Genomic DNA, 20,049 nt, shown 5'->3' on the forward strand with positions numbered 1-20,049 from the left:
TATACACTTTAACCCAACCTCCAAGTTGTATTATGAAGATGATATCACAAAATCCTACTTTTCCATTGCCATCAAAAATTGAAGCAAATGCCATCATCACATTTAGCTCATTGCGAACTTTCATGCGATATAAATTTTATCTCAATCTGATTCCTATATTGAAAGTTACAGGCCATTTGAAGTTTGATCAATCATAAAGAGCCACATCGAAATGAAACTCCACGTTGCATCCATGTGGCTCCTACCTGGCCTCTGTGGCAATGTCATATCAACATAAAGAAAGGTCCACATCATCTTACATGAGGTCCACACCATTACTAGGACTCCCTACATGGCATCCATGTGGCCACTACTAAGCCCTCATGGCACGTGTCATGTCAAATTTGGCACATGGGCCCCTCTAGGCCTTCCCCTTCATGTTTTGCAAACATCTCATGTTATATCTAGTTCCAACCACATCTAATTTTCCATAAAAGTTAATACTCTTTCCTCACCCTCGATGCCTAGATCCTAGAAGTGGGCCACATTAAGTAAGGGGAAATTCAACCTAGATAGGATCCAACTTGTCCACATAGGTGATGGTACTTGCCATCACTAAATGCTAGATCCCTCAACCCAATACTTAGAAGGAATATGCTCAACTAATGTTCGGTCCACATGCAAGGTAGCCACACCTACATGGGGGTTCCACTTTGCTGATCCACCAAATTTGGAGTGGTTTTTATTATGAGTGGGTCCCTTTTTTGGACCTTGTCCTCCTCGTTAATTCACCCTAGACCAGGGGTCACCATAGTGAAAAAGGGCCATAGATCAAACCCATACCATGATCACATTGCCTCGAGGTAGCACCCCTTTAACGAAGGCCCCATGGTGAGAGTTCCCCCTTTTGTTAGCCAATAGTACACCAAGGGGGGCGTGGAAGTGAACCTGGGATATTGATCTAGCCACACCCCGATCATGTCATCCAAAGGAATCCACTCAATAAAAAATCCCTATAGGTTCAATCTAATAAGAAATCAATGATCTTTTCATTTGATGACCCCATCAAAAGGAAACTTTTACATCAATCGCCACCACTGCTCTATTGTTGTTTCTGGATGGTGAAAGCACAATAGATTGTAAGTGTCGAAAAGTGGTGGGTGGTCTCATTAATGGATGAGTCTAGTAATAAACTATTCCAAGCATTAAATATATTTCAGTGATCCGAATTGGATCATTATATTATTTGTCATCCATCTTGATGCATTTGGAAAGGAAAAAGTGGAGGAATTAGCTCATGAGACTGTTTTTACTAATGGGACCCAATATGGTGAAACGGAGTCTGAAACATTTCGGGAGCATTTTGAGGCATCAAACGATGCCTTTTGGGGGTAAAACCTTGTTTCTTTAGCGTAGCTTGCTTTCATGCTATTCTACACAGAAATATTTCCAATAGTGCTAGAATTGTGTCAATCGGAGTCCGTATGCAAAAGTTATGCCACTCAAAAGGTGACCTTCCTGTTTTCACACCTACAGTTCGAGAGGATGCCGTGTTAGCCCCCATTATTCATGGAAAAGGGGCTAGCCACGTGTTTGTGATGTAAAAGACTATAGAAGAGTTTATTTTGTAACTCTACTTAAGAGTTGATGTAGTCAAACTTAACCACTAGTAGGCTATCGGGTTGTGTTATAACTGGGCCATTAGGAGGTAGAGGCATTCCATTCTTTCGAGAGAATTTTATTCCATAATTGAGAAAAGATAGCTAGGAGAGATAGGAGGTAGAGCAGACAAAGAGGATCTGTGCACTGTAGCAACCCACGGGCCACAAACATTACTTCTTTGTATCTGCAGCCATATTTCTAGACAGAGAAAGAGAGTGAAGCGGCCTCACCTTTCAGCTGGGTTTTCTCCCGAAAGGGTTTCCCAGAGAGCATATCTTGTGTATTATGTGTGTGGGATTATTTTTTCGTTCTCTAATTTTCTTATTGATTTACTTTTACATGCATGCACTAATTACAGTTAATTTTACAAATCCATAAATTAAATAAAAGTGTAATAGTGTAGAATCTCATAATTTTAATATAATATTATCATATCTATTGTGACGAACTCTCTGGTGGAATATCCATGTTAGTTTACGGATCATTGGGCTATACTATGAAATTGTCAAAGAGAAGGGTCAATAAGCTAAGCACCTTTCTGGTTAATCCAAGGTTTTGGCCTCGACTATATGATTTGGTATTAGGTACTAAGGGCTATAAATTTTGGGATGGCATGTAAAATTTCGAGGAAGTGCTTTAAGCACTATATGATGAGAACTGATCCATAGTCTTGATTCATAGGGGAAATCAACCTAGGCCATTAATATTGTGGGTGAAGTGGACACAGTCGACATCATCCATGCATACCAATAACTTATAAATCATAAAAAGAGTAGCAACTCCATGGTGCTACTAGAACTGAAACCATACTATTAAATATAGCCAGTAGTAAAGGTAATTAGCCACATTCAAACATCCCCACATGAGTATGCATGATTATAGTAGCATTCATCATCAGAAGATGGTTATCACAAATAGAGAATCAAATATACAAAACTAGATACTTATTTTAGTGAATTTGATTGGATGACGACTAAAGGATAGGCTTCCACTCTCTACCCAACCATAGGCCAACTTCACTACAATATTTCTTATAGCCTACCACCCCTGAGTTGGATCCAGAGTCTAATGAGATTCTTGCACAAGAAAAATCACACCAATGGATTGGTGAGACACTCAGGAGATAGAGTCCATCGTCCAAGTGGTTCATCAACTACTCTTTGGTAGTAAGAACCCTAGTGACACACTTAATATTTGAGTTTCAATACATAGAGATTCACCTAAATTCTATGGGATTACATTGCTTAGAGCAAGAGGATTGGATTATTTATGTAAGTGGTTTAACAACCAATTGGAAGTGGTTCATCATCCAACATGAAAGCAATACGTGTTTCATTAGCCAAGGCAAGCACCCAATAGTTTCATTAACTAGTTAGCAAGCACTTAGTGGTTTATCAACCAACTGAAAAGCATTAAGTGGTTCATCAGCCAAATGAAAAAACACATTTTTTGAATTCAACCTTTTAACTTCCCATAGAAAATACAGGCTTAGACAAAAATTCAATGATCTCAAACACAGTCACGAACTCCCTTCGAATTGTCGAACGTCAAAGGTCACAATAAAAAGTGGGTAAGTCAACATGAACGAGAGAGTGTTATCTCCATTTTTCATGTGTGTGTGTGTGTGTGTCTTCTACATCCTGATGTGTTCTGAGAGAGCACCAAGTTTTCTTTTCGGTGTTGTCTTCTTGATCCGTGAGGGGAGAAGAGGAATGGGCACTTCTTTTCCTTCCACCACCCTTGTCCAATCTCTTAATGGCTATCAATAAACCATGCAAACTCTAGTTCAGCCCGAATCACTTAAATTAAAACTTGTCAGCTAATGCCTCCCTGAGTATGCAACCAAATTCAGAATTTAAGTCAACTAGTATGGGTCATGGATCTTCAAAATATGCATGCAAGAAAGCTTCCCTCATACCAAATATTCATAAGGCTATTGACTTATTCAATTTTTTAATTAGTAAATTTCAAATAATAAATTACAGGTGCTTTACTTAGAGTTTTGGTAAATCATGGTTCTCCATGTTGGCGTTACAGTCACAATTATCATTACAATAAGCATGGGTAGAATAAGGGGATGTTACAAACCCCATCCCCTTGAGGAACATTGTCCTTAGTTTTATATAATATATAACAAAAACAATAACTGATCTTTATAGCTACAACTCTCAAATCAACAACATTTTTCATGTCCTAAACTATCATATCTAGCTATGTTCTTTATTATCTTCAATGATTTCTTGGGGAACAAATTTAGCTCAATGCTTCTTGGAACACACCCAATGAATTTACGATCCCAATGAGCATTTTCATGACTCTTTGAAATCTAGATCATTAGATACTCCTCTTCCTAGAAATTACTCACCTTCAAACTTCAGGCATCCCCTTCTCTGCTTCCTCAGTCCCTTGCGTGAACCACTTGGTAAGGCTTCCTCACATAAGAATAGTCTTGATGTAGTATAATAGCCAAGGCTTCCCTCTAGTTTAATATAATAACACAACAGCTTCATCATAACATGACTCATGGAAGTCATTTCATATCACATGATTCCAGTATCCCACAATGACTTATTCCCCAAGGTCTTTAGCTCCACTACGCTTCTACTGTGACACTCAGGATAGGAAAATTTTCATGTTACTACTCTTAAATTATTTTAACCAAAATATTTACAAGAGGTTAGTGTATGTGTACATAGAGGAAACAAGAAAAAATTATGTTTTGAAATTCAATTTTTAGAGGTCATAGAAAGGATATTTTCCTAAAATTGAGGGTTATTTTTTCGATCCTATATTTCTCAATCAAAATGTCATGATTCAAAAATATATTTTCCTTGTAAATTTGGGTATTTTACAGTTGAAAATAGAGATTCATATTCATATTTTATACCCAGAGTTTACATTCAAAGTCAAAGCAATGATGTTATTGTTTCTCATAGAATTATGATGGTATTTCTATGATCCAACAACAATAGTATTAACAACTTGGTAGCACATTTTTCACAAATAATTTGGCATGCAATGATATCAATATTTAAAGAGTTTGGGAACATAGTTGATACACGGTTTTGACACGGGGACAGTCTCCTATAGGAATTAAATATGATAAGGAAAATTGAACCATATTTATTTGAGATAACCAAATACCATGTTAATGCCATTAAAATCCTAGAAGAAAGGAAGTTCATAGACTTCCTTTTCAAATTCAAAGGTTATAACAAGAATGTCTCAAAAGAATTTTCACTCTCCTTTGGTTGGTTGCTCTAAACCTTTGACAACAATACTCATATTTATGGATCTATGTTATTCTTGGTGGCTACTTAACTAGTTTTTCCACCCCTACTCTTTGTCCTTTCTCATGTCTTAACAACGGACCTCGTTGATGGCTTTGAAACTTCCACAATAATACTCACATTTGTGAATCTTCTATCCTCAATAAACAACTCCAACTACATAAACTTAAAAGCCATTTTGATTATAATCTTTAAAGATAAAAATTAAAATTAAAAACAACTATCAAATTTGAATAACACCAATACCAATTATAAAGATGTAGTTACACTAAACTAACTTATTGTAATAATTTGAATAAAATATATAAAATACAATCATTTTGATTATTATTTCATTGTTTGAAATAATATATTAATAATCATTTAAATCCAATTTTTAAAATAAACCACTAAACAAAAATCAAATAATTATAAACAACTATTAAAAAAATGTAGTCACATTAAACTAACTAACTTATTGTAACACTGAAAAAAATAGATAAAGTACAATCAATTTAATTATTTTAGATATCATTTTGGATTCAACTGCATTAAGTAAGTCATTCATCTATAACCATTTCCATGAGAGGTAGTCGTAACTAACTAATTTCTCATGATTTTTGAATAGTCCACTTAGCACTCATTGCATCAGGTGATGCTCACAGGGGTGAAGAAGTGGGATTGAAACTAGTGAAATGAATCACATAACATCAATCATCAATTTCGGGGCTTGCACCCATTAACTAGGACTTCCCAGGAGGTCACCCATCCTAGCTTGCCTCTGGCTCAACTGCGCTTAACTGTGGAGCTTTTCCCCACAATCAAGCCCACTTAGCTTGCTACCCCATTTTTTTTAAAATGAAATAAATTAAAGGCTAAAAAACCTTAGCAAGTATTGTGCCTCATGGACCATTCAAGTAGAGTTCCCTTCACTCTTTTGAATTAAGTATTGGGGTTTTCCCAGTGTATTATATTGGATATCATTTTGGGATTCAACTGCGTTAAGTATGTCACTCATCTATGACCATTTCCATGAGAGGTAGTCGTAACTGACTAATTTCCCATGAATTTTGAATAGTCCACTTAGCACTCATTGCATCGGGTGATGCTCACAAGGGTGAAGAAGTGGGATTGAAACTAGTGAAATGAATCACATAGCATCAATCATCACTTTTGCGGCTTGCACCCATTAACCAGCACTTCCCGGGAGGTCAACCATCCCATTAACTAGCACTTCCTAGGAGGTCAACCATCCCAGATCGCCTAGGTGCAAGCCGCAAAGTGATGATTGATGCTATGTGATTCATTTCACTAGTTTCAATCCCACTTCTTCACCCCTGTGAGCATCACCCGATGCAATGAGTGCTAAGTGGACTATTGAAAAATCATGAGAAATTAGTCAGTTACGACTACCTCTCATGGAAATGGTCATAGATGAATGACTTACTTACCGCATTTGAATCCCAAAATAATATCTAATATAATGCACTGCAAAAACCCCAATACTTAATTTAATTATTTTTTCAATCTTTAAAATAATATATTAATACCTTTAAATCCGATTTTTAAAATATAATGCGGATGAAAATTTTAATTTTAATTTCAAATATGATGATATATTAAGCATCCCACCTTTCTTTACGTACGTGGTAATGATGCTTTGCGTGTATGGTTGGGAAAGGAACATATTAACATTATAGATTTTGCCTCAATATATCATTAATATGCCTCTGCTTTTATTCGTCGTGAACCCGTGTCGGACATGTTGATAAAGTGGCTCCCTAAACAAAATGTTCGAATGGTGTGGAGAAAAAGAGAAGGAATAAACTAAAAAGGTCGCATTATTGTACCTTGCGTTATTATTATTTCAATAAAGTGGCTGCCAATACAATAAAATGGCTTCTGAATTAAGCTGTTATTGTTATTGTTTCAGTAAAGTGGCTGTCAACACAATAAGGTGGCTTCTGAATTAAGCTAATGAGTATTTGTGTTATAAAAATATATATAATATTTTAATTTAATGTAGATAAAATAAATGAAAATAATAGAATTAGAAAAAAAAGTATTATTAAAAATAGGAATGTGTATTATTTTTAAGATATATTAATTTATTGGTTACGGGGTGTTTAAAATTTTATGAGTAAAAATTTAGTTATGTTAAAGGCTGGTGTACTTCAGGTTAAGTGTGATCTTTTTTGAGCTAAGTGTAATCTTTGGTTGATTTTGACAGTTTAGCTGTTAACATTCCTAAATAAGTTCTTAACATTTCATATGACATGTTTGAAAATTCACTTAATTGAGAGGAAACCTCCATTCTCGTTTTCAAAAATTCAATTCTTTAGATTGATTGGTGGCTCATGTACTGGGAGATTGAATGCAACATCAATCCCTGACTCAGACACATCGTTATCCCTCTTGCAAGAAGCCACAAACCAAATGTTGTTGCTAATTGTCCCTCGATCTGCCCCTCGACAGATGGGCCTTCTTTAATTGCTTCATGATTGCTTTGGAGGCCACATCAGTGCTTTGTGTGATAGTGTGGGTCACCATCATCTAAGTCAATCCATATCTATGTTATCCATCAAAGAACATATATTATTATTTTTCTAAAAAAATAGAAAACTTTATAACTTATTACATTATAAAATATTTATTTCTAAAAAGAAAAAATTGTATTTATTTACATAAGTTGTTCTCGATCCACAAATTGTTCAAAAATAAAATCAATTTGAGATACGAAAATTATTTATAGGTTTACATAGAGCGTAAAAAATTGGAGACAATTCTATATTATAAAAAAAAATTGCAAATTCATTGAATGGCATGCTAAGTAATTTAAATTTAAATTTCTATTCACTTTATAGTGGCTTCTCAATAGGACATATTTATTAGTCCCTGCCTCCGCTAAGGACTATATCTTTTGCCTCATGGTCAAACACCCTTGATCATGTATTAGTTTGGGAAGTTTTCATAATTTCAACCAAATTTTTCATAAAATGCTGATTGTTTCCATTTTTCTGTAAATTAAAAAATATATTTCTAATTTTTTCAAATATTACTTCTAATTTTCGATCAGCTAAGCGAGCATTGATGTGACATAATTCCCTTGGCGGAGGGTGATTTAATTTCAATATTTTTCAGACATTGGAAAATAACTTTAAAATAGGAAAAATGAATTGCGTGATTGCTGTTTGTATAGGTTTTGACACTAGCTATCATGATTCTCATGATTGATTTACGGTGGACATTGCAATCTATGTTATTTCTTTAACGATAAGGATCAACCATGGAGGTTTCTTGGCACAAATTGACGACTGATGGGGCATGAGTTTTCTTACATAAGCGAGGAAGGGGGTAGGGTGTTAGGGGTATGTGCATGACATCACTAAGAGGGGGGATCCGTACTCCAGTAAAATGCATATTACTTGAAAGGTCTAACATGTGGACAAATTTCTAAATCAATGATGGACAATGTATATCAGATGTGAAATAGGGAAGTGATTAATTGCGTGGAGCGACTCGATGGGTGGGCTGGTCCCCACAACTATATTGACTCAGCTTCGCCTAATTTGATATCAGGTTCCAAAGGAGTTGTGCCATAACCACCTTGTAGATGGCCTGATATACACTTTTTAAAACCAAGGTGGAAGGTTGTATTATATTTTTGGAGACAAATGGATTTGAAACATTCTGAAACCGAAATCTTGACTATCATGGGAATCTTAATGACAAGTGATGAGAATATTTTACCTTGGTGATTTTTTCATTAATTTATGACAATTCTAATTCAACTTGTCTTAGTACAGGTGTCATAAATTGATAGGCTATGTACTTTATTTTAAAATGAAAGTAGGCGTTGATGTAGCTATGGGCTGAAAATTTATTTTAGGGAAAATTTTAGAATATTGATGAACTCTTTGATTTGACTCATAAAGAATGAAATTATGAGCTTGGAATTAGTGGAACAATGGGTGAAATTTGATAATATAGGTGCTACGATCGAACAGCCTGGAAAACTTAGAAGGGCGAGTATTATGAATAGGAGGATCCATTTTGCTAACTATTAGGGGAACTTTGAGGTGTAAAATGGGCCTCCTAAGAAAAATGTACAATGAAAATAAACTTTATAAGACCCAATAGGATTCAAGATGATGATGTCAACCATGGGGGATGATTCACCATTTTTGGAGTAAAAAAATAAAAAGATTAAAAAATAATAAAGTAATAAAGTAATAAAACTACTTTTTCAACTTGTATTTTCAACTTATCTCCCTAAGTTTTTACTCAAATTATGAGTAGGAGTACTCGTTGGATGAAAAATTTAATTCCTCATCCAAGGAGTACCCATGTTGCATACTTTCGATACACCCTGCTACACGAAAAATGAGAAATACATGAAAAAATGTTACTGCAATAACATTTTTCATGTATTTCTCATTTTTCATGTAGCGTCATCCATTGAAAGTATGCAACATGGGTAATCCTTGGATGAGGAATCAAATTTTGCATCCAGCGAATGTTGTCATTTGAAATTTGAGTAAACCCATAAGGCAATTTGAAAATACAAGTTAAAAAAATAGTTTTTTATTTCTTCCCTCTAAAATTTGATGATGCAATCTAATATTATTTTATTATTTCCACTATTATTTTATAATTTCCTTAGGAGCCCATTTTAGACCTCAAAATTCCCCTAATGATCCCATCAATTTTAAAATCAGATTATCAATAGGTCATGATGGAATTTGCATAAGAGGGAAAAGTTTTGGGGAGGGGGCGTAACCACGATTACAAACCCCACCCTAGTGATGTCATGGGGGTATCGCCCTCCCCCCCTCCCACCCCACCTCCATAATTCATGATAAGCATGGATATTGGTAAGTAGAGCATATGTTGCTAAATTAAGGGGGTGGAACCCCATGGTGGAACTGGGAGTGCAAGCCCTCCTCCCCATCCCTCCTTATTGAAGTCACGAGGAGGGGAGGGTAGGTGCAATCGTTGTGTGTCGTTGATTTTGACAGGCACTCACAACTGTTAAATCAATGGGGACCCACATTGAGGTGGGGTATAGTCACTATATATATATATATGGGTAAGGGTCATTTCTCACAATTAACCAAGGATGTTGGATCTCATCACGAGCGCAAGTTTGTTTTAGTGTCGATGCTAGTTGGGGGGTGATGTGTTGTTGGGTCATCGAATCAAACAAATCCTAAATGTTAGATGTCATTAGACTACAACTTTGTTTTAAATCCTCATGGTAGTGGGAGCCCAACATGCATTCAAGCAATCAGATCAAAGAGGTTTGGGGCGTTGGATCTAGAAGGAACATTTTTGTAATAAAATATGAAAAGTGGGTGTAGCTCGCATTTATGCCTTCTCAGAAAGAAGATGATAGGGAATGGGTAATCTTTCTAAGGATTTCCTATAGTATATTAATAGTTACCAATATAGTTTACAGGTTTAGAATGGATATTGAACACCACAATGAGGTTTTAATTAATATCTTAGCCCAAATATGTGATACCAACACAGAGAACATCAATACGCATGGCCTTAGATCTGAATTTGAGATGAAAGACTAAATTCATTTGATGAAGAAGCTATTGAATTATTTGATTTTCTTAGTAGAGTAGATTGTATTCTATTAGGTCTATTAGTTAAAGAAATAAGGAAAGCCATGGAAGAAATGAATGTTGTAGTGCTTAAAGAAAATAGAATTATCACAGAATTCAAAGAAGAATGGTGATATATTCAAATATTTAAATGCCATCCTTTTGGACTAGCTTAGGTTGGTTTATATCAAAGGAAAATTTTCAAGCTTTAGTAAAAAAGGCTCAAGGAGATTAGGGTTGCACTTTACTAGCAATAAAGTAGCAATTTCTGAGTAATTACTGGTAAATTCTCTTTGTAGGTATTTCAATGTATTAGCAATTTTTGATAGGATGATTCAAAATTTACCACTTACTCCATTATATAGGGTGTCGAATAATTCCAACCTTTGTAGTGAGTGATCAAGAAGTTTTTATAGGTAGAAGAAGAAGAGGCATTCATCGTTTTCCAAAGGCCTAAAAGGAAAAGCATTTGACCTTTGGAAGGCTAGACAACTGATATTTGTGCGAGAGGAAAAAATGAAGTTGGTAAACAATAGTCAAAGCATAAAATTATATATAAGGGCTTTGTATTTGAAAAGCCATAACACACACATTTTGTTACCCTGTTCATGGTGACCATGTAATTTTAATTTATGTAAGTATGGTTAATAGTGTTTCTTTCAATGTTTCATGTTTTATTAATTTTTTATTAGTATATCTTGGCACACATGAGTGATTAAAAATCCACCACGATTGTATTGATAATTCATTTCTAAGAGGTTACTTGATTTATTTCTCCCCAGATGTATGAACTATAATACAAATTATACATGTGAGTGATATATGTTTATTTTGGGATCGATAGAATTTGGAAGATGTCCACGTTTTAACACTTACATCAAAGTCTAATTGTGGTCATTATATATGGGTAGTTAGTCTTACATAGAGAGAAGTTATCAACTTTTTTAAGAGTAATGTGTCAATTGTGACCACCAGTTCTATTTATTTTGTCCGCAACTACATTGATCAGGTGTTTATCATGCACATTTTAGCATCCAATTTGCAAATGCATATTTGATTACTTCTCAAGGGGGGTCATTACATAATATTTTCTACAAAGTGCTCTCGTGGGTTTTCGTTCTTCTCCAAGATGTGCAGTTTTCATTTTTCTAGTTACAACACATATGTGATTTACTCTTTAAACTGCATATTGGCATCTAATTTCAAAGAGCTTATTATAGAAGTGAGAAATCCCTACACCCTATTTTTTACTGTAAGGAGTAAACAAAGAAGCTCTTCTCAAAATCTGAGGAAAATCATGCAATATTTGTATCAGGTAAGTGGTGGTTCCTTCTTTATGCATGTGAATGATTAATGCACTAACGTGATATACATTATAGTCCTATAGTACTTAGGTTTAACAATTTGTAATTATATGAACATATTTTACTTTTATTTTTCCCCTGCCTTTGTTTTATTTTTAGTTAGAGTTTCAGTTGAGGCAAGAATTAATATTGAATTTCCTAGCAATGGGATGTTGTTACAGTTTATGTGAGACTAGGTTGAGTCTAAGCATTTCTTGGAATAATTTATTTTTCATATATGATTCACATCCTCAATCCCTCCCCAAAATGTTTACAACTAAAACATAATGGATATGCTATAGTTAGGATTCATCACCTTTTCTAACAAATATGGAAACATTTTATATAATGCATATGGCATTTCAAATCCATGTGTTATCATGACCATGCACAAATTGTAATGGAAAATATACAAAAATTTTAATTTGATGAAAGTATGTAACTTTATAATTATTGTATCTGCCTAAAAATCTCAAGCATAGTGAAGAATCCACCACTATAACCCTCTATTACTATGTCCCTCCATTGAATCACAATGTGAGCATCCATAGTTGAGCTCGTTTGGTTTGTAGATGATAACCCCTTTTAGCTATGCTATAGATTTTTCATTGTAGGGCTTATTCTTTGGTGTGATTTCATAGTGATGTTTAGAAGTAAGTGGTGTTGACGAGAGTCACAACTTAATAGAAGTCACGAGATGTAAACTTTACATGTTGTATGATGAGAGGATTCACATTGTGCCCTAGTTGTAGGTGTAAACTTTAACCTGGTGGATAAGGACATGGGTCACAATCAACGAAAAGCAGGAGATGGGACTAATCATGGCATTTAATGCTAAATTTTGACATTGCCTTTGAGACTAAGCTGGAAGAAGAATGGACCTCATGGTTGAAGCACAACCATGAGTTGGTTATGTTAACTAAACAATGCAATAGTCTGCCACATACATATCTGAGAGGCTTAATTTTTCCATTCCATGTTCTTTTTCTTAAGAATACTTGTAATGTTCTTATTATGGAATGATACAACAGAGTGAATTTAGAAAGTATTTGAAACACTATTGATAAGGCTGCAATGGAAAATTTTATGTTAGATATAAAAATGGGAATTACAGGTGTAATTCTATAATAACATAATCCATTTCTTTTAAACAATTTTTCATATATTATAGGAGATTGCCTATTTAATGTTATACAAATTCTACTGCATTTTAGATGCATGTCAATAGAATTGCGAGAAGGAACAATACGTAATTTTAGAAATTTTTAATAGCATCACGACATTGGAGCAGTGTTATCTTACCAACATTAATTAAACATAGATACATTGATATAAATGCATGGTATAAATAACCCAAATGATTATTTGGAAAGGATGACAAAAATAGCTTCAACTTCTATAATTCTTGACTAGAGAGGACTATGGGGGGACATGTTTTACATACATCAGCTTTTGAATTAGCTAAATATTCCAATAAGGAATTGGTTAAAGACAAGAATGAAAAGTTATTTGTATTCTTAAATTCAGATTTATGCAAAAATAATTTTGACATATTGTCCATGATGAAAATCCAATTGTTGGACATTTGGAGCCACTTTTATGCAAGAAAATAAGTTCAACATTAGTTGATTATCACGATATGATGAATATAGAGAAATACGAAGAAACAAAACATGAATGGATGTAAATAGAAGAAATCATGAGGAGAAATGGATTTAACATAATGTATGGATTCAAGAGTATTTACAGTGTGCTTATGGGGAAAAATGTCTTGCCAACAGTTAGGGAGTATCCCTAGTGTGAAGTCCCAATTGAACCTCACAATATTTGGTATAGGATCCCCATCCAATATTTGGGCATGAATTCCACCATGAATGTTTTTCTCTTGGTTTTCAAATGAAAAATTGTTAATTCGAGGGCAAGAACAGAATGCCTGGAAAATGGGGATGAAATCATCCCACGGTTGATAGTTTGCAGAAAACAATACAATAATGTAATAATATAATAACAAGAAGGATAATTTCCTTAGAATAAATCAATAAGCTAAAACCAACTAAGAAACACAAAATAAGAAAGTGCCAAAAAGTAATTGCAAATCAGTTCATTATAAGTTACCATCATAGCATGGAACAAGAAAACAAAAATTCAAAGAAGACTTGCAAGCCATAAGCCACAACTTAGTTTGTTAACCTATACCTAAAATGCAAACACACATAGCCTTTACATTAACCACCATGAAAGTGCACAAGAATCAATTCCAAAATAAAAGAAATTCTCATTAATAATGTTGGAAACTCAAGTACATGTCTAGCATGTCCATTAAAACCTAGTAGTGGAATGTAGGATTTTCATATAATCTTTAAGACAAAACCATGGCCTCACCATGACTGACCTAAAAGCTTCCAAGAGCAAAGAGCTTCTAGCTCCCTAAGCATAAAACAATTATTTAGTCGTTAGCATAGCTCAAGTGCTAAAAGTCACCTACAAATGAGGCATGATGGTATATTGATAGACCTGAGGTGATATTTCACCTCCCCTCATGACCTTTCAGTTTCCCAATGACCTTTAGCCTCCCATGTGACTTTTCACAGTTTTCACTTTCATAAATATTGCAAAATAATATTTTCCATGTAATAATGAGTTTCAATTTGTGACATATTTTCATGATGAATTGGGTTCCAGCGTTGGATTTCAATAGGTTTTTTTTGCAACGTAAAAATCATAAAGCCAAGGGTGAAATCAAAAGATAAATCCATGACTAAAGGCCTCACCAAGCGCTTTGTAGTCTTTTTGAAGAATGTGCACTAAATTTACCACTTCCATGAATTTTGATATTCACTATTAGAGTTGCGTTGATGGTGTTGGACCCGCCAACATGTCTAGGGGATCTCCCATGTAAGAAGTCCCAATTAGACCTCAGACTGTTTGGTGTAGGAGTCCCAACAATGGGTCGTAAGGCAATGCCTTGACCGGGATGTCGCACAAAGGCAAGTAAGAAAACTCTGTTAGTAACAAGGGTGTGACTGATGCAATGAGTATGAGGGGTTCCAACACTTCAAAGGGAGAGGAAGGTGAAGGTGAGTTCCAGGTTGAAAGGGATTAGTCCCAACTTAGCTAGGAACACACAACACAAAGGACATGCACAACTTCCAGCAGAGCAGTCGACACAGATGCGACAGTCACAACATACAAGGTAAGATAACACGAACAACACTCATGGATTAGTCTGAGATGAGTGAGATAGTTGATATAACCAGGTTCATGAGAAAGGTTTGTTTGATTTCCGGCAGAGCAGTCGACACAGACAGTGACAACATTACTAACATATGCAACACATTAACAACAAGATTCATATAATTGCATATAAATCGGTTCATACACAAGTACGTAAGTTAAAAAACATATATCATTAAGGCAACCAGAATAGTCCAACTACAATAAAAACATATGCATGAAAATGTGTTGACTCTTATTGTTAAAGAAGTGGAAGTCACAATCATGCAATACACCATGTAAACCTGCTAGCCCGATCAGTGGAATGTTACAAATACATCTGTCTGCTCCTCCAAAGAGATGTATTATATCCTTGTAGTGGAGAAGCCAAGGCGTGTTACAATCCTATTGTTGGGGAAAAGTGATTGCTTGGCATTTAATTTGTCAACCCGGGGGTTTTGTAAACTTGTGAAGCATGCGTGCACTGTATATGCTAGAAATTGTCTTTCAGTTTAGATCAATCTAACTACAAAATAACGAAAACCAATTCATCTAATCTATGAAATAAAATAATGAAAATGAAATTCAACTAACTTGTGAATTCAAAAACAACTAATGTATACTTAGTTACTCTAGCATTCAATTTTGAAGTGTTACCTTCTTGAGATGATATGTAAGCAACTATTTATACTTTAACTTCTAATGTCCTAGAAAATGAAGTAAAGTGTGCAGAAAATAACTCAGTAATTGCATGTATTAAATATTCAACCATTCAATCTTGAAATATGATTAAATCAATTTCTTAGAATGATCTTTAGGAATATCAGTTAATGAAATTAAATGAGGATCTTAAAAGAAAATATAAAAGCACAAAAAGGTAAAGCTCAATGATTGCATAGGTTGAACATTCAATCACCTAATTTGAAGTCACCTTCTTGGCCTGATCCTTTATTCAATTATACAATGAATTGATGGTTTGATCTAAGAAAGTAAATAACAGAACATGAAAGAAAACTAAATAACTATGAGCCCTTGCCTCAAACTTAATCTAATTAGAAAATACATAAATCTTCCCTATTGAAATGTTTTTAGAAAAGCAAATATCACATGGTGATTCTAAAACTAATACTAAGAAAGCAAATGAAATTTAATCTATAAAAGAAATTAAATCTCACAATCATTATATGGCCACTCCAATGGTGTATGAGGATGGCGAGTGAAGAAGCTTCATATGAAAGAAAAACTAAATCTTCAAATCTCCAAGTATAAGCTCCAAATTCTCTATTAAAAGCATGAGCATTTCTCCAACTTTACACAAGCCTTTCAAAGGAGAAGACTTTCCTATTTATACAAAAACATAAGAAGCTACCCTATTTAATGAAGATCCACTAAAATCGCATATAGTTCCAACCAAATAGCTCATAATGATACACATATCCCCTAAGTGTCTCATAGAGTTCTAATCCAAATAAGAAATGATGAGACACCTCATAGAGTTACATCCAAATAGGACACATATCCATCTTTCATCGTTATCCAAATCTCCTTTGAAGGGAATTCGAATTTGAGCATTGGAGGCCACATAAGGGTGCCTTGGAAGCTTCCAATTAACCTACACATGTCATGAAACTCAAGCCACATATATAGATACATGAAACCATGTTAATTTCCTAGTTTCTATTCATAAATTCACTTTAAACACATAAAATAAATAACTTTGGTAAATAAGGATCCTAACCCATATATTTATGAAAATGTTGGCTAATGAAAGGTTATATGGTTATGGAGTTGTGACACGTGAGTGAAATGGTGGCGATAAAGGTGTAAGTGGATGTCATTTTGAAGATATTTTGGAAGCCCAACATACCCCCCAACTAGAGTAATTGCATGTCCTCATGCAAATATTGCATTAATTCCTTTGATTTGCTCGCAACGTCTTAGCTTTTGAATGAGCTTGGCTTATATCATATGTCTTTAAACTTTCCATTTGACAATTTTATTTATCTTTGCAAAGTATTCCTTGTCATACATTGAATTGCAACATGTTTGGTTAGTTCTTGTTTTCAACCAATTTCTAATTGGTATTGGTTCTTATGTTTCAATACCTTGTTTCTTTTTGTTGCAGCAAGATTCATTGAACATATCTAAGAATGCATCTTTAAAATCAGCCATATAGTGTGCTCATAATTTAGGCATTATTTTCAAATCATATAACTTTTTGAACCATAATGCAATTGTAATTGATTAGGACAAGTATGTTAGGATGAAATGAAAATGTGTGATGGTGTATGATATATGAATATGAAATGATGTCCCTTCTCCCCAACTAAAGATATGAAAATGTGAAAGAGGAAGTGAGGAATTTCCCAAAGTTACAATTTTAGTATTTTAAGGATTTGCATGACTAAAAATTAGAAAACCACATACCTTCACTTACCTTCAATGTGCATGAGTTATGGAAATTGAAGAGTGTGGCTGCTTCTGAATCATAGAATGAAATGTAGAATTCATCTGCTTCTTGGTTGCATAAATGCTGGATGAGGTTGTGAAGTGGATTCTTTATTTTTGCTACTAAATCTATTGTATCTGCTGCAAAATGCTGAAATGGTATAGTCTTCAATCATTATAAAATAGATGGTACAACTCTAGTCAAGAAAATAAATGTGTCGATGTCGAACATGAAGAGAGGTCATTGGATTACTGACCATTGATGAATGTCGTTAACCAATGCGAGGCGAACTCGCCATTAATGTCAACGAGTGCCAAGGTACCTAAGCACATCTTGTGAAGGGCCAATAAATGAGCCGATGTCGAGCCACTTGCAAGATCCAACAATCAAGGGACATTGATGTATTCCCATGATTGTTAGCAAGAGAGCTTGTCATTAAGGCATACAAGCCTCAAGGTACTAATGAGGAATCTAGCCTTGGACCTAGATAATGTGTCGATGTCAATAGGCCAAGGCTTGTTAGGAGGAAGGCCTTAACGAATCCCCCATCATCTAACGCGAGCATGAAACAATGATTTTGAAGAACTATGAATGGAAAATTTTTCAATGGATCAAGGTTTATTTAACGGAAAGGAAAATGACAATTGAATAGAAAGTAAAAGGACAAATCAAAATGTAAGCAAGCTGAATGTCTTTATGAAAATGGATTATGAGTTAGTGAAAGCAAGGTAGGAAAATATGACACGAGAATTTTATTGACTGACTAAGGGAAATGCAATGTGACTGCAAAGGAAATGAGATGAAGGTTTTATTAACCGAAGGAGTATGGATGCAATGGAAACACAAGGATCTGAAAGGCTTGAAACTGTTGGATTTGATATGCATTAGCATGTGCTCATGCATTGATGTTTCATCTCTATTGCTGCTATGATCATTTTCTTATGAAATAAATGTGGTCTTTGAGGGACACTATTTCCTTATGGTCATCTGTTCTTCCTCTTGGAACCTGCAAAAATTAGTACTTCTTCTCTAATGGATTGTAAGGTTATCAAAATAGAGAGGTGATCAATCTCTCTATTAATGACATTTACATAAAAAAAATAAGAATCGGTACTATTAAACAAGTTCATGAAAGAAAACCAAAAGAGTTTATACCTGTGTCAAAAGTAGTGCCTCAAGTTACCTGTTGTTTCTTTTAAGCAATTTATTCATTATTTATTGTTTCAAAATCCGATAATAGCTTCCTCATTTTGTATATCTCATCACGATCTTTCCAACAATGCTTGAATCATCGAATTCTGATGTCGTATGAAAAAGTTAGATTGTTTTGAAATTTTTATGAAACAGTGAAAATTGTCATGTAAAATGTGGCATGGGAACATGATGCTATAGTGAAAGATGATGTAAGCAGATGAAATGGCATGTTGATCATGAATTTCTGGTTAGAATGCATTGTTTGAAAAATAAATCATTGAGTTAAATGCATAGCTGCAGAATTGTTTTCCAACTTGGAGAATTGTCGATTTGCTGCAAAATCGCTATTCAAGTGCAGAATTGTCGATTAGCTGCAAATAGTTGTTCAGCTGTAGAATTTTCGATTAGCTGCAGAATCATTGTTTAGCTGCAGAATGTGCACAGTTTCTGTAGCTAAAATCTTGTCGATCTTCTTTGGCTGTGCCATGGCATAAGATTTTTCATTTGTAATGCCTTCATCTTTTGTACCTGCAAGACTCAAAGAAACGTGATCATTCTTGTATAAAAACATGTTTAGCAGAAAGCTATTAACCCAATCAACATAAGCAAGGGTTACAAAACCGCTAGCAAAGGCAAAGGCTATGTGCATCTGCTGGCTGGAAATTTGGTTAGATAATTTATCCCGCAAGAACCTTCCAAGGGATACATCAAAGCTTCCATAGTACTTGATACGAGATATCTGGTTCCTCTCACATACCGTCCCCTTCAAAATACAACGTCAAGATAATGAAACCAAGATACTTGGATGATCAGAACAGGAAGGTGTTATTGCTGCTTTAGAGAATCCCTGTTCTTTCTTATGTTCAAATGTGTATTGAGGTTGTAATGAAATAGAATCAGCCTTCTTATCAATTAATTCCTTCATTCTTTAACTGCATGAGGTATCAAATAGTGAATATCACTGAACCATTATTCGATCTCTTGAAATCCCTTCTCATTCTATCTCACAGTGGCTCCTTCAATGGAGGAAATTAACAATGCCAACGCACAGTGGATGACTTGGCACAAGCGATTGGGGCACCCAAACTCAAATCATTTTCTCCAACTGTCTCAAGCTAGAATTTAGCCAGGGAAATCAGATCTGGGCGGATATTTCTCAGAGAAATCGGAATATGGCTGCAACTGTGCATTAATTAAAACTGTTTTTCCTCACGCAGTCAGCGAAATAGGGTCCCGAAGAATCTCATATTTCTCTCAAACGGTTGTGAAATTGAGGAAACCGTTTCTGGGTTATCTAATTCACCCTGTTCCTGAAAAAACCATGTCTT

The sequence above is a fragment of the Pinus tabuliformis genome, chromosome Q (assembly GCF_031772625.1).
Source record: "Pinus tabuliformis cultivar Carrire ecotype Pingquan chromosome Q, CPIR1, whole genome shotgun sequence".
NCBI lineage: Eukaryota > Viridiplantae > Streptophyta > Pinopsida > Pinales > Pinaceae > Pinus > Pinus tabuliformis.